This window comes from Bos mutus, chromosome 11, assembly GCF_027580195.1.
Source record: "Bos mutus isolate GX-2022 chromosome 11, NWIPB_WYAK_1.1, whole genome shotgun sequence".
Classification (NCBI taxonomy): Eukaryota; Metazoa; Chordata; class Mammalia; order Artiodactyla; family Bovidae; genus Bos; species Bos mutus.
The window spans coordinates 3313254-3327196 of record NC_091627.1 but is presented as its reverse complement, the minus strand read 5'-3'; positions in this window follow the sequence as shown (position 1 = coordinate 3327196).

Here is a 13943-nt window from a genome sequence, read left to right as displayed (position 1 = left end):
CTTCCCCAGCCTCTGAAGTAAAGCCTCCACTTGCACCCCTGCAAAGCCCCCAGGCCTGTTCCCCTGGCCCCCTGCCGCCCAGGCAGCCATCCCTTCCCACTCCCTCCGTGGAGTTCAGTGCCTGGGGCGGGGCAGTGGGCGGTCTGAGGCCCCGTGGGGCTGGTACCCAGCGTCCAGACTCTGGCACAGACCTTCTATGGGCGCATTACAGCTCTGGCCAGGCCAGGACTTTGCTTCTGCTGATGGCTAAGACGCTGGGCTCAGGGCCAGGAGAGCATGAGGAGCCCAGATGGGCAGGGGACGATGAGTGGGTGGAGGGGGACCCTGCCTGGGGCTCTGCAGGGAGCTGTAGGCATAAAGGACCAGGCTGGATGTGGGTGCCAATGAGACCCAGGAGACGCGGCCGCCTTAAGAAGCGGGGCTGGCCGGACTCGGTTGCCGGGGGCCCTGGGCCCAGCATTGAGGTTGCCCTGCAACCTCGAGCTGCCGCTGGCTCTCGGAGGCCTCAGCTCCTCTGTCAAATGGCCAGGCGACTCCAGGGTCTTTCCAGCTGGGCCAGGAGACGTTGAGCGTCTGCAGGGCCACACCGTTCCGTCATCACACCTGCTGTCCTGAAGCGCCACGCCCCGACCCCGGCCGCTGCGGGCAGCCCGTCCATTACCCGCCCCCTGAGCAGCACCGACGTGGGCTCCTCAGATGCTCCCAGCACCCCCCTGGGCCAGATCAGAGCATTGACAGAGCTGGGCTCGCCCTTTAATTAAGCTTCCTTTAATTAAAAACCTGGGGTTCGTTATTAGACTTGGTAATTGATTTAATTTTCTGTGGAATCCGAGCGCCAAACTCCTCCATCCTGTGCGCTCCCGAATTCCGGGGAGGGGGCTGGGTTGGAATTGGACGGACGAAAAGGAAAAGCGTCCCGAAGAGCTGCCCCCTCCCTCCCCCCCCCACCCTCTTTCCACCGCAACACGCAACTTAGGTTTTGTCGGTGGAAGACTCCCATCCAAGCTGGGGGCTCCCCTCAATCAGGCAGTTTTCCTAACGGGAAAGACGGGCAGCCCCCGCTTCCCGCACCCACTGCCCTGCTGGGTTTCTAGAGACTCTACAGCACACAGGCCTACAGGGACCCTGGCCTCCGCATGCCTGGCCTGGGGGGTGGGCGGATGTCTCCGCCAGAGGTCCTGGAAGACACGTGCTCTGACTAGGAGGGGCCTTGAGTTGGGTGGAGCGGCTGCCCCAGGCTTTCTCCCAGTGCAAGAGAGAGGAGTGGGCCTGCCCTGCGGGGACCCCACCACGGTGAGCACCCCCCCCAGAGGGCAGAGTGCCAGCTGATGGCGGCTCTGGGGCTTGATGGCCAAGGGGAGCAGGGGAGGCAAGATAACCAGTTGTGTTTGCAGCAAAAAACACTCCATTTATGGTCTGAGAGAAGACAGGAGTGGTGGGCCCCATGCTCACCTGTGAGGTTAGGCACCTGGACCGTCCCGGGCAGGGCGTGGGGCTGCCGTCTCTCATTTCTAAACACCTCGAAGTTCCAGTCACCCTCCTGTCCGATACGCAGTGGTCCTCCTGGCAGTGAGAACAGCTGTAAAGGGAAACGCTCCTCCCTAATCAGGATGAATCCTGAAACTACCTTTTAAAAACAGAGGTTGGAGGGCTTCCCTGATGGTCCAGTGGTTAAGAACCTGCCTGCCAATGCAGGAGACAAGGGTTCAATCCCTGGTCTGGGAAGATTCCGCATGCTGCGGAGCAGCTAAGCCCGAGCCCCGCAACTACTGAGCACTGCGCTCTGGAACCCACGTGCTGCAACGGCCGGAGCCCACATGCCTAGAACCTGTCTCCACAGCAACAGAAGCCTCCGCGATGTGAGGCCCCTGCGCCCCCACCAGAGAGTGGCCCCAGCTCCCACAGCTGGAGAAAGGTCCTGTGCAGCAAGACCCAGCGCAGTCAAAAAAAAAAAAAAGAGGTCGGGCTTGGACAATTCTGGGGGTTCCTGCAACACTATAGCACAGACGGTGCGTTTGCCCAGCAGTTCCTCTCTCGGGCCCACACCTGAGACAGCTGCAAACACATGTCCAAGCTGGAGCTTGCACACGAGTGACCTCAGCAGCTTTATGTCCAAAGGTCAGAGCAGAAACAACCCAGATGTCCATCATGTGATGAGCGGATACAAACAGAACGGCATCCATCCACTGGGGGGACATTACTGGGTGATGAAATGGGATGAGGCCCCGACCCCTACAATGCAGATGGACCTCGGAAACGCGACGCTGACCGAGAGGAGCCAGACATGAAAGGCCGCGTGTTGTGGGATCCCATTCAGTGTGAAATGTGGGCCAGTGATTGCCAGGGGCTGGGAGGGATGGGGTACTGGGGTGAGAGCTAATAGGTGCGAGACTTCTTTCCTTCTATTATTTTTCACACTGTTGTACAGTACAATGACGTAAGATCCTCCTCCTCAGCCTCCTCCGAGCACACAGCTCGGGGTTCTCAGGCATGCACGCGCTGTGGTGCAGCCATCTCCACGTCTGTCTCTGGTCTCGCATCTCCCCAGACTGGAGCCCTGTCCTCACGAGTCACTCGCTCCCCTCCCCTCCTGCCACCCACCCCACCCTCCACTCCCGTCTCCTTCCTCTCTCCCTGGGTTTGACTCCTCTAGGCCCTTACAGGGGTGTATCCCGCAGGACTGATCTTTTCGCTTGGGCCTTTTCACACAGCACAATGCCTGCCAGGCCATCCTCGTTGGAGCCCGCGCCAGGGTTTCTTTTCAAGATGATTCAAAGCGTTCAATAATTGACTTTGCTGATGGTGGCACAGGCTTCCCGTTGGGGTGAGTGGTGAAGAATCCACCTGCCGTTGCAGAGACGCAAGAGACGACGGTTCGATCCCTGGGTCGGGAAGATCCCCTGGAGGAGGGCACAGCCACCCACTCCATTCTTCTTGCCTGGAGAATCCCCATGGACGGAGGAGCCTGGCAGGCTACAGTCTATGGGGTCGCAAAGAGCCAGACACAACTGAAGCAACTTAGCACGTAACACTATGGTTGCTCACTTTGGTGAATATACTAAAAACCACTGACCTGTGCGCTCCAGCTGGGCGAATTGTACAGCGTGTGAGTTATGAGTAGAGGCTGGGTCCAGGCCACCTGCCCACCTTCCCTCCTGTCCTGCAAGCCGCTAAGCTTTAGACCCCAGAGGCTGTGGGCTTTGTAGCCACTTCCTATGGACAGAGGCACACGTGTGGCTCCTGGGTGAGACGCTTCTGAAAACTCTCAGGCTGAGGGACTCAGCCAGCTTTCCTCCCTGCTGGGACCTGTGCCCCCTTCCCCCATCCCGCTCCTGGCACAGCTCATCAGCCATCCTTGGCCCCACCCATCCCACGTGGTGTCTGAGAACATCAGTCCCTGCCCTGCAGCGTGGGGGAGCATCCATGTGGTCATCTCTGTGCTCTGAAGCTTAGTCCTGCCCTCATCTGGCTCTGGTCAAGTGCCCAGTGCCCACCTCAAGGCATTCAGCCAAGTTGGTGCCCTCCTCCCAGGGGTGTGGAGGCAGGCGCCCAAGTGGATAAAGCCCTGGAGGGGGGTGCCCAGTGAACGGCAAGTCAGACCAGCACAGGGCGGGGCCATGTCCCGGCTGGGTCCTCCTCAGGGACCCAGGCAGTGGGCAGCCTGTGTGGTTGGCACCATCTGCAAAGCTCAGTGCTTCCTAGGAGCTGAGTCACGCGCTCACATTCCCCAGCTTCTGAATTTTTGGTGAACAGAGGGCTTGAGGACACCCGGCCAAGAAACCCACTCCATCCCGCCAACCCCATGGGTTCCCTTTGAGGTCGGGGAAGATCCCCCAGGGCGTGCGCCGTCCACACATGTGCCCAGGGCCCTTCCCCCAGCTCAAATCCTGGCTGCAATTTATTCTGCCTCTTTTACATCGTCGTATAGACGGGCTGTGCTGCATCCTACAGGTATTGATTTTGTTCTATTTTACTGGTTTTAACTTAATGACTAGAAACCCCAAACAAATAAAATTTGCTTTAAAATCTCAGAGAGATCAATGAGGGAGGCCAGAATCACTATTCTATGAGCCGAAGGGACAGACCCTGGGCCTCCCGGCATCATCGCTCACGGCCAGAGGCTCCCCGGGGAGGGAGTCCTGGGGAGAAGGCAGGGAGTGTGTGCGTGCCTGGGGAAGCCCCGCTCCCCTCATAAAGCCAGACCCCCACCTCTCTGGGCGGTGAGGCCGTTTGAAAGCCTATATCCAGGTTGTAAAACTGGAAAAAAAAACCTAAACTTGTTATTCATGTTTCCACGAGTCCCAGGCGGCCTCCACCCCCAGTGACCTTGGAGGCTGGCCAAGGACCAAGTTGGCCCAGGCCAGGCCAGGCCACAGATGCCCGCGGAGGAGAGGGCCCCTTCTGAGTCTGGTTCTCTGGGGCAGCTGCCGGGCCATGTCTGGGGAGAGGCTGCCTGCCGGCCACCGAGGAAGAGGGGTCCTGGTGATGTCTCTTTCGGGGCCGAGCAGGGTGGGAACCCTTGTTTGCCTCTGCTGGGCACCACCACCTGGCACCCCGGCCCTAGCGTGTGGACGCAGACGTGGAGAAGTGAAAGGGGAAGGGTTAGTCACCCAGGTGTGTCCAACTCTGTGTGACCCCATGGACTGCAGCCCACCAGGCTCCTCTGTCCATGGGATTCTCCAGGCAAGAATATTGAAGTGGGTTGCCATGCCCTCCTCCAGGGGGTCTTCCTGACCTAGGGATCGAACCCGGATCTCCGGCGTTGCAAGCAGATGCTTTACCATCTGAGCCACCAAGAGGTGGGAGCCTTCCTGAAAACTCCAGGGTCACCCTTGCTGATGGGCCGGGCACGAGGAGGTGGTGGTCCTGCAGCTCAGGGTCTGGCTCCTGCCACTGCTCCCTCCCCTGGACTGGAGGCAGCCAGGCTGCCTTTCAGACCCCAGGGTCTCCAGCCATCTTGGAAAGGGGAAGCTGGAGAGGGCTGCTGGACAGGGAGTCCTGGCTCCGCCCCCGTGGGTGAGGCTGGGAGCCAGGCCCCCACGCGCCTCCAGTCCTGTGGGCACGCCCTTCTGCAGTTCTGTGTCCTCTTTCAGGTGTGCAGGGAGCCTGGCCAGAGGGGTGGACCCAGGGGCAGGAGAGGAGACGGACCCTGGCAGGAAGTGGCCCCACCTCCCCTCTGCCCCAACCCTGCCAGAGGGGGACTGGCAGGACTCCCTTCTGCCCTGAGGTCTCCCAGCCAGGCCTGTTCCACGTCTAGGGCCCAGGGGGGCACCTCCTCGTCCCTCCCCACCAGAGATCTGGGTCAAGGCCTGAGGGGCTTTCTCGGGACAGGCTCCCACCCCCACTGCACATGCGCATCACTTGGAAAGATTGTGGCCCAGTGTGACCACTTAGCGGGAAATCAGAGTCCCTGAGCCAGGTGAGGCTGGTGGAATGTGCGGAGCCAGGTGGGACCCCTCTCCCCCAGGGTGGCTCGCCCCAACCCCTCCACGGGTGCAGAGCTAGGGGCTCATCTACTCTTTGCCCACCAACTCTAGCCCATCCTCTGATTGCCCCGTTGGGGTGGGTGATGATGAGCTCAAACAAAAACACCAGTTTCTGTCTGGGGACCCAGAGCCTTTATCTGAGTGGAGGCTCTTTCTCAGGCCTTCGCGGTGGTGCCCTCCCCGACAGAAGCCCACCCTGCCCCTTCTAGGTGGTGGGCAGTTCCCAGATGCCCCTGGGTCACAGGTCCCATCTGGGGTGGGTTCACAGTGGGGCTCTGCTCCCTACCCAGACCCACGGTCTGCGGACCTCTGCTCTGAGGAAGGGGGTGCAGGGCCACGTGCACGCAGAGTGCCCACCCTAGGAAACCTGGAAAGCTTACCCTGCCCCCCCGAGACCTCTTGCCCACAAGCCCTTTCGTGGGGTTGCAGAACTACAGTCCAGACGCCTCTTCATGAGCAGGTGCATTTGGCCAGCCTGGCCGGGCACTCGGACCCCAGTCCTGACACTACACATGGACGAGGGCAGGCAAGTGGCCTCAGCTCCCAGACCAGACCCTCCTCTGCCAAACAGGCCGGGCCTCCAGCGGTCTCAACCACGTGGCACTCGAAAGCCCCTCCTGGGGCACACACGGTCAGAGAGCCTTAGAAATGACCAGGGGACACGGAGGGTTTCACGTGTTTCCCTCTGTCAGCGGCTTTGGGGACCACAGCCCCATCACACACGTGGGGACACGGACCTGCGGGGCTATGTGGTCAGGCCTGGTGGCCACCTGGGGACCCCCATCCTGAAGCACACCTGGGGGGCTTCAGTCAGTTCCTGGGGGAGGGGGCAGCTTCCTTGGGAAGCCTGGCCAGCTTGGTCCCCTTGCTCGGATAGCCCTGCCGCCCAGGGTCAAGATCGGCAGAAACATCGACTGGAGATGTCCCCTGAAGTCCAGTAACTTAGGGACAATTAAGGGACGTTTCCGTAATGAGGAAATCATTGACTTGAGTGGAGTGGGGAGGTGGGTGCTCGCTGGGAGCCAGCAGGTGGGGCCACTGCCGCTGGAGGGCAAGTCCTGCAGGGCCCAGGGTCAGAGGTGCCCCCTGGGTGGGGCAGGGCCTGGGGTGGTGGGGAATACGGAGGTGCCAGCCGAGGCTCCCGCTTGGGGTTGGCCTGTTTTTCCTGACCGCTCATTCCTGGTCCCTGGGCTGAGGATGCAAACGGGCTCCCCCAGCCCCTCCAGTTCTTCCTTCTCCCCAAACAAGGGGTGTGTCTGACTCTGGGGGTGGCGCTTCCATCTCTTCTCCACAGACATCACTCCCAGACCTAGGACCTGAGTCCAGGAAGTTCTGGAGCAGCCCCTTTACCTCAGCCTCAGCCCACAGGTGCGCCCCTGCCCATGGACTCTGGGCAGAGCTCAAGGGGGATTTGCACCAGTTCCGGAGGAAGGCGGCTCTGAGTTCCACAGTGGTCCGGACGCAGAGACCGGCCCCGTGGGCCAGCCGTCTGGGCTGCCTGGAGCCCACGTGACCTGGTGGGGGCCTGCAGTGGCGGGGTAAGAATGAGGACTCGGGCAGCTGGGCACCGTGGGCACCGGGATGGAGCCGGGTTGTTGCTGCTGTCCAGTCGCTCAGTCGTGTCCGACTCTCTGCGACCCCACGGACTGCAGCACGCCAGGCCTCCCTGTCCATCACCAATGCCCGTAGTTTGCTCAGACTCACATCCACTGAGTCAGTGATGCCATCCAACCTCTCATCCTCTGTTGTCCCCTTCTCCTGCCTTCAATCTTTCCTAGAATCAGGGTCTTTTCATGAGTTGGCTTTTTGCATCAGGTGGCCAAAGTATTGGAGCTTCAGCTTCAGCATCAGTCCTGCGAATGAACATTCAGGGTTAATTTCCTTTAGGAGGGACTAGTTTGATCTCCGTGCTGTCCCAGGGACTCTCGAGGGTCTTCTTCCCTTGGAGCCGGGCAGCACTGAGCAAATTCTTCCCTACCCCAGGCCTCAGTCTTCTCAGCTGTAAAATGGGCTGATGATGCCAAGTCGTGAGGATTAAATGAAGGGAAACAAGAGGAAAGGGCTCAGGTGCCAGCTCGTTCTGTCCCGAGAGCAGCCACTTCAGGGGGAGGGGATTCTCAGTGCGCCCCCACGCTGGACTCTGATGGGTCTGAGAGAGAGAGAGAGAGAGAGAGAGAGTGTGTGTGAAGCCCTCCCTGGGGACCAGAGGGCTGCAACCCCACTCCCAGGCCCCAGAGGTCTGGCTGCCTCTGTGGCCCCTGCAAGCGCCCTGCAGTCACCAGGCCCCCCAGCCCTCCCCCACCCAGGGCTGCGTCCAAGCCACCCACCCACTCCTGTGGTCCCCTCCGCAGGAAAGAGGCTGCTCGGTGGGTCTGCCAGGACCACTTCCCAGGCAGGACCACCGGTCCCCTCTCCCAGCTCCAGGCTGGGATCAGGAAGAACCTTCCCCCTGAGCTGGAAGAAGTCCCTGCCACCCCTGGAGCCAGCAGAGGTGGCAGGTCGCCTCCAGGAGGAACTGTGCACGTGTCTGTGGTACACGTACGTGTGCCTCGGGGTCAGTGCACGCATGTGTGCAAGCAAGGTCGTGCACGCACAACCTGCAGTGTGCTCACGGGACGGGTGTGCCCACGCGTGCAAGCGTGCGTGTGTGTGTTGTGCGCGGTGCGTGAGTGTACACGGAGTATGCCTGAGTGTGTGCGTGTGTGACTGTGCACATGTGTGTGTGAGACACTGGAGTGTGTGCACCGCTAGCACCTGTCTGAGCTCAGGCACCCAGCAGCCCCCTTCGCTGAGGGACTCCCCTGCTCCAGGAAGCCCCACGTGGCATAGGTGCTGTCCCCGTCGTGGGGACGAGGCGGGGGCAGCGAGGGGGCACAGCTCAGGGCCCGCCCCCACCCGGCTGGCACCCCCTCCCTCTGCAAAGTCAGTTGAACCTTACCCGGTGGCCACCAGAGTGAAAAGTCCTCCACCTGCCAGATGCTCTCCAGGTCAATTGTTAATGCTGCGCATCAATTATTGAAGGGGAGGGCTCCCTCTTTTCTTAAAAAAGCAGCAGCAGCAGAGAGCGGGCTCAGGTTACCTGAGCCCACGCAGGAAGGGCGGTCCTGGGAGGAGCTGAGCCCTGGGCTGCCATGTGCGGGGGGGCAACGTCCCAGGAATAGCTGCTCAGGCCCCGGGCATGGCGGGGAGGGTTTCCTGGGCTCTTGAGTGAGCCCCTGCACAAGGTCTGTCCAAGGGGGACCCTGGCAAGAAATAGGGGGCAGGGGTCCTGACGGTGGTCACTCTACAGTTGACCCCTTCTCTCCCTCCGCTCTGCTTGGCTGTGCTCCCCTGGGACCGAGTGTCTAGTGGGGATGCAATCAGGGTGGCTTTCTGGTCCTGGAGGCAGGGTCCTCTGTAGCCTGGGGGTCCTGGGATCGTGTGGCCAGGTCAAGGTCCTGCTGGAATCCGCCAGCCGCAGATGGGGGGACATGCAGAGCAAGCACGCCCCCACCCGATCCTCTGTCCAGGCCAAGAGCTCCTTGAGGTGATCAGACCAGAGCTTCAGGCCAGGAAGGCCGGTTGGGGGTCAGCCCTGCGCCGTATGCTCCCTGGAGAGGGAGGCAGTGAGCTGGCCCGTCCCCTAGTGGCCCTTGGCAGGGCCGGGATGAAGACCCCGAAGCCCAGACTTCCAGGGGAGCCCGCACAGGCTTCGGGACTCAGCTCGGTGGCTGCAGCCGCCCGCCCCTTGAAGATGCTGCGTGGCCGCCGTCAGGGGTTAGGGGTTCTGGGTGCCACAGACCGATGTCTGAGATCTCATTTTGGAGTCAGACGTGAGAGGTTGGAACCACGTCTCCAGTTTCATTGAGCGAGAAGGCACGGCCTGGGAGGCAGAGGGGACGTCCTCAGAGCTGCAGCAGCTGCCCAGGTTCAGGCCCCGTCTCCAGGATTCCGGCCCCGAGCTGAGCTGGCCGCTGGGCCTCCAGGGGCCACGGATGGCCGTGCCTGGGGGCAGCCCTTACTCGGTGGTCATCCTCACGCCTCGCCAGCCCCACGTGGCAGGTGCTGCCCTGGGTCCATTTCATAGACAAGGAAAGTGAGGCCTGAGGGCTGGGGTGTGGTCACCCAATCAAGGCCACCGGCAGGGGAGGGGCGGGGCTGGGGTCCGAGCCCACCACTGCGCCCCCCGGAGCAGCACAGCCCCCACACCCGAGAGACCCCCGGCCCTGCTCCCTGCCCACGGTCACCAAGGCACAAACAGGGCAAAGGACAGTCGTCCTGCTCCTCGTGTGTCCGATGTCAAGACATCCGATCGGGCTGGTCGGGCCTCCTCTGCGCGCATTTGCTGGGGCCTCTCCAAGGCGCCTGAATTATGCACGAGGCCCAGCCTGCAAGTGGCAGATGGAGGCGCCCACGGAAACCAGAGCCAGAGGGGCGGGGCAGGAAGGGGGAGGGGTTGTCGGAGGGCGGGGGAGGCACGCAGGCTGCGCCTGGCCCCGGGAACTCGCCGTGAGGGACAGAGCCAGCGGTCTGTGCCCAGGCACTGCGTCTTTGAGCCCCTCTCTCTGCGTGGATCTGGAGGGTGGGGGCCTGGTCCTCATGGAGCTCTAATGGGGTCTCAGGCCCGAGTTGGGCAGCCAGGGCTGGGCGGCAGCAGGGAAGGACACAGCCCAGAGGACCTGGGGCCAGGGGCTCGCACTCAGCTGTCCTAGAGCCTGGCAAGGCCTGCCTTTCGTTGAAACCCCAAACGTGGAAGTCCGTCTGGTTACAGGAGTGGAGGCGCTGCCCAGGGAGGAGAGGGGAGGTGGGCGTGCTGGAGGGGTGGTCCCCGAGGACAGCAGGGGCACCCTCGGCCCCAGGGTCTGAGGCCAGAGCCCGTGGCAGGGGCTCGGGGCAGAGGCGAGGGAGACTCCGGGGTCGTAGGGCTCAGATCTTCCCCCAGACGCCGGTCAGTCCGCGTCCCAAGGTGGGCCTTCAGGCTCTCAGGTCTGTTGAAATGACAGCCCCTGAGAGGAGTCGCCAGGTGTCCGTCAGCCTCACTCCGCCCCTCCGCCCCGCCCCCGGCCCCAGGACCCGCCCTCTCACTCACCACACCCACACCCTCCGGGTAGACTTCCAGACCCCCGTGTGCCCCCGGATTGCCCATCACTCCAGCCTCTGGGCCGGCGAGCCCTCCCCGAATGCCCCCAGTCCCCTGGGTAGGGTGGACCGTGCGAGCGTCTCTCCAAACAATGATTTATCTCAGAATTAAGTGTATTACACCGAGAACTTGCCAGTTCTGTCCCGCCGACGTGCATAGGAAATCTGGCTAATTAAATATATTATGCAGTGTAGCCTTGATTGTTGGGAATGAATCAGGTTAATTGCGGTGAGAATCACGCTTCATAATTAACATTACAACCCTAAATCAAAGACGGGGCACCTTCCTGCTCCCCACCCTGGCATGGGAGGCACAGAGGGGCTCCTGGGAGACCCAGAACGCCCGGCACTATGCTCCTGGTCTCCCCGCGTGTCCCCTTTGGGGGAAATGGGGCCGCAGGCAGCAAGATGCCTTAGTCCACCCCCTGGGCTGGCGAGCCGGGCCTTGGGCCCAGTTCAGCCCTTACTAGAGGGGATGGCCTATGAAATGAGGTGGGGGTGGGGCGAGCCCAGGGGGCCGGTGGGAGGGTCTGGGAAACAGGGCAGCTTCCATGACACTGTCTCCTGGGGCTAGTCCAGGAAGCCCAGCTCTGCTCTCAGCAAAGTCTTGGCTTCACAGAGCTGATATCCAGTGGGGGAGACAGACAAGCAAAACACTCTTGGGAGAGTTGAGGGTGTCATGATGGAGGCCAAGGAGCTGGTCCTGTCGCCACCTGGGAAGTGGCCTGTGAGCTGATTCCTGAGTGGCAGGAAGGAATGCATCACACGAGGCCCTGGGGGAGGGAAGTGGCAGGTGCGAAGGCCCTGAGGTGGAGACAGGAGGCACCAGGTGGCCAGGGTGGCTGGGCTGAGAGGCTGGCTGCACTGAGCCCTGTGGGGTGGGCCGCCATCATCCTGCCCCCTGCCCCAGCCCCAGCGAGCACAGGCTCACCGCACCTCCACCCTCTGCCCCTCATCTCGGGGCCTTGTCGCTGTGGCCCCCGGGTGGCTCTGGGCCTGCGCAGTCCAGCCTCCCAGGGTGGCCTGAGTGGGGACAGGATACCCAGAGTGGCTCAGGAAAGGCTGGCCATGTCCTCAAAAGCCACCCTTATCCCCGGCCTGCAGAAGCAGCTGCATCCTGGCTGGCGGGCCATGCAGGGAGGCGTGAGGTCATGACCCCAGATGAGCCCCTGGGGCCTGCTCTGGCTTGGGACCAGTGGCCACCGGGTCCTGAGCTATCTCTGCCCTGAGCCCTGGGTGGCTGGCAGGGCCCCTGGGCAGAAGCTTCAGCCACAAGTGCCCCCACCCCGGTTTCCCAGCCTGAAATCCCACCTCAGAGCGGTCCTGGTGGGTCCTGAAGCCCCCCCACCCACCCTCCCTGGAGGCCTTTCTTGGGGAAGCCACATTCTGATCAGCTCAGGGTGAGGTAGAGGCTCAGGCAGGAGCCCTGGACGTCCACGGAATGACATGGGCGCGTGGGTGAGAAAGGATGGTCGGGGCAGGCACTGGGCCCCCAGAACCCCCCTACCCCATTCCAGCATCATCCTGGAGTCTAGGGCCTGAATTCCTATCACATTCATCAGCTAGTCTAGTCGGGGCCACAGGCCACAGGAGGGGACCCTTGAGGGGCCTGTATTCCCATGCTAGGGCAGGGGTGCTGGTGGGATTGACCCAGCGGGGGGCCCTGCAGCAGGCGCCCCCGACCCTGCACCGTCCGGAAGTTCTCAAGGTCAGGACCATCCGCTGACAACCACGCTCCCCTCTCGCCCTCAGCGGACGGCTGGGGTCAGGGGCCAGGCAGGCCTCCGAGAGCCATGTCCGGACGAATATCCGCGCTGCTGAAGGGCAGGGCGCGTGGGGCGGCCCGGCAGCTCCCGGTTCTACTTTAATTTCATTTCCCTGATGAAACAGCAGGATCAATCTGCTGGCCATTTAGCAAGGTGTCCCCATTTGCATACTTAAAAGATGCTGTGGGCAGGGAGGGGCCGGCTGGGGACAGAAAACGTGCCTGGGCTGATTGAAGCCAGGCTCGCCTCGGCTAAAGGGAATTTAATTTCCAAGTGCGCACTCGGAATAGATTGCGGCACGCAGGATGCCTGCACCAGGAGAAGCCACGGAGACAGTGTCTAAGGGAGGCGACGAGCGTGGACCCCGCGTCACTTCCCTTCAGCGTCTCTGTCCTGCTCTGGGTTTTAGCAGGAGTTATTATTGATTTTTTTTTTAAACACTAGAGGTTTCCCAGCCTTCCAGAGAAAGGGGAATTCAGTCCCTGTGAAGGTGACAGATGGATCATCCCCTGACTTCCCCGTTTCCCCAAGAATCTGGAGTGCAAGAGTCCCCCTCGTCCAACATACAGTGCATCCCTCACCCTGGGGGCTGTGGAGGAGCCTCCCTTCTGGGAGGTCAGGACAGAAGGGACCCTGAGAGGTCGGGACAGATGGGACCCTGCCTTCTGGGCTGCTCTCAGCCTCCTGGTCCATCCTCCCTGGGGCCAAGGCCATACTAGACCCGTGGCCTCAGGGCCCGGCACATCTGGATTAGAGGGGCAAGGGCTCCCCTGGGGCTTCCCAGGTGGCACTCATGGTAAAGAACCCGCCTGCCAACACAGGAGACATAAGAGACACAGGTTTGATCCTGGGGTCGGAAAGATTTCCTGAAGAAGGGACCAGCTACCCACTTTAGTATTCTTGCCTGGAGAATTCCGTGGACAGAGGAGCCTGGTGGGTTATGGTCCGCAGGGTCACAAAGAGTTGGACACGACTGAGACAGCTGAAACCACCACCACCAGGCTCCCCCGGGGTTCGGGGCAGCTGTCCTCAGCCAGGCCCCCGTCTCAGGTGGGGCAGTGGGCTGTCCCTGGAGCTGACTCAGCAGGGGGGCCCTGACCACGTGAGGCCCTGAGAGAGGACTGAGGGGTGAGCACTGCCCGGGGGCATCTGGACCTACTCTCTGGACACCCGGGTCACTCTCGGAGCCCCGTGGACTCAGCTCCACTGTCCTTCAACCTTGAGGGGACCCTGCCTAGCTCTGCTCATGACGGGAGGCAGCGCCTTCCTCCCCCCGGTATCGGGGCTCTACCTGGGGCTGGAGGCTTGGCTCAAGGCCCTGTATGCCCCAAGGGTGGGCTGCAGGCTCCGATGGAGCTGCAGGCCCGGACTGTCGTGAGGCCCACTGCCCCCTCTTTGAAGGGCCACTTGGTAGGTGGCAGACCGTTGCCCCTAGACTCTGCAGGGAAGGGCCCTCCAAGGCTCTGTCTCCAGCCAGTCTTGAGGCTCTGAACAGGTCGTCCCATGCATGAACTGGGGGCAACATCAGCACCCCTCTCGTGGCTGCCACCGTCACATGCGCTCCGTGCTGTGC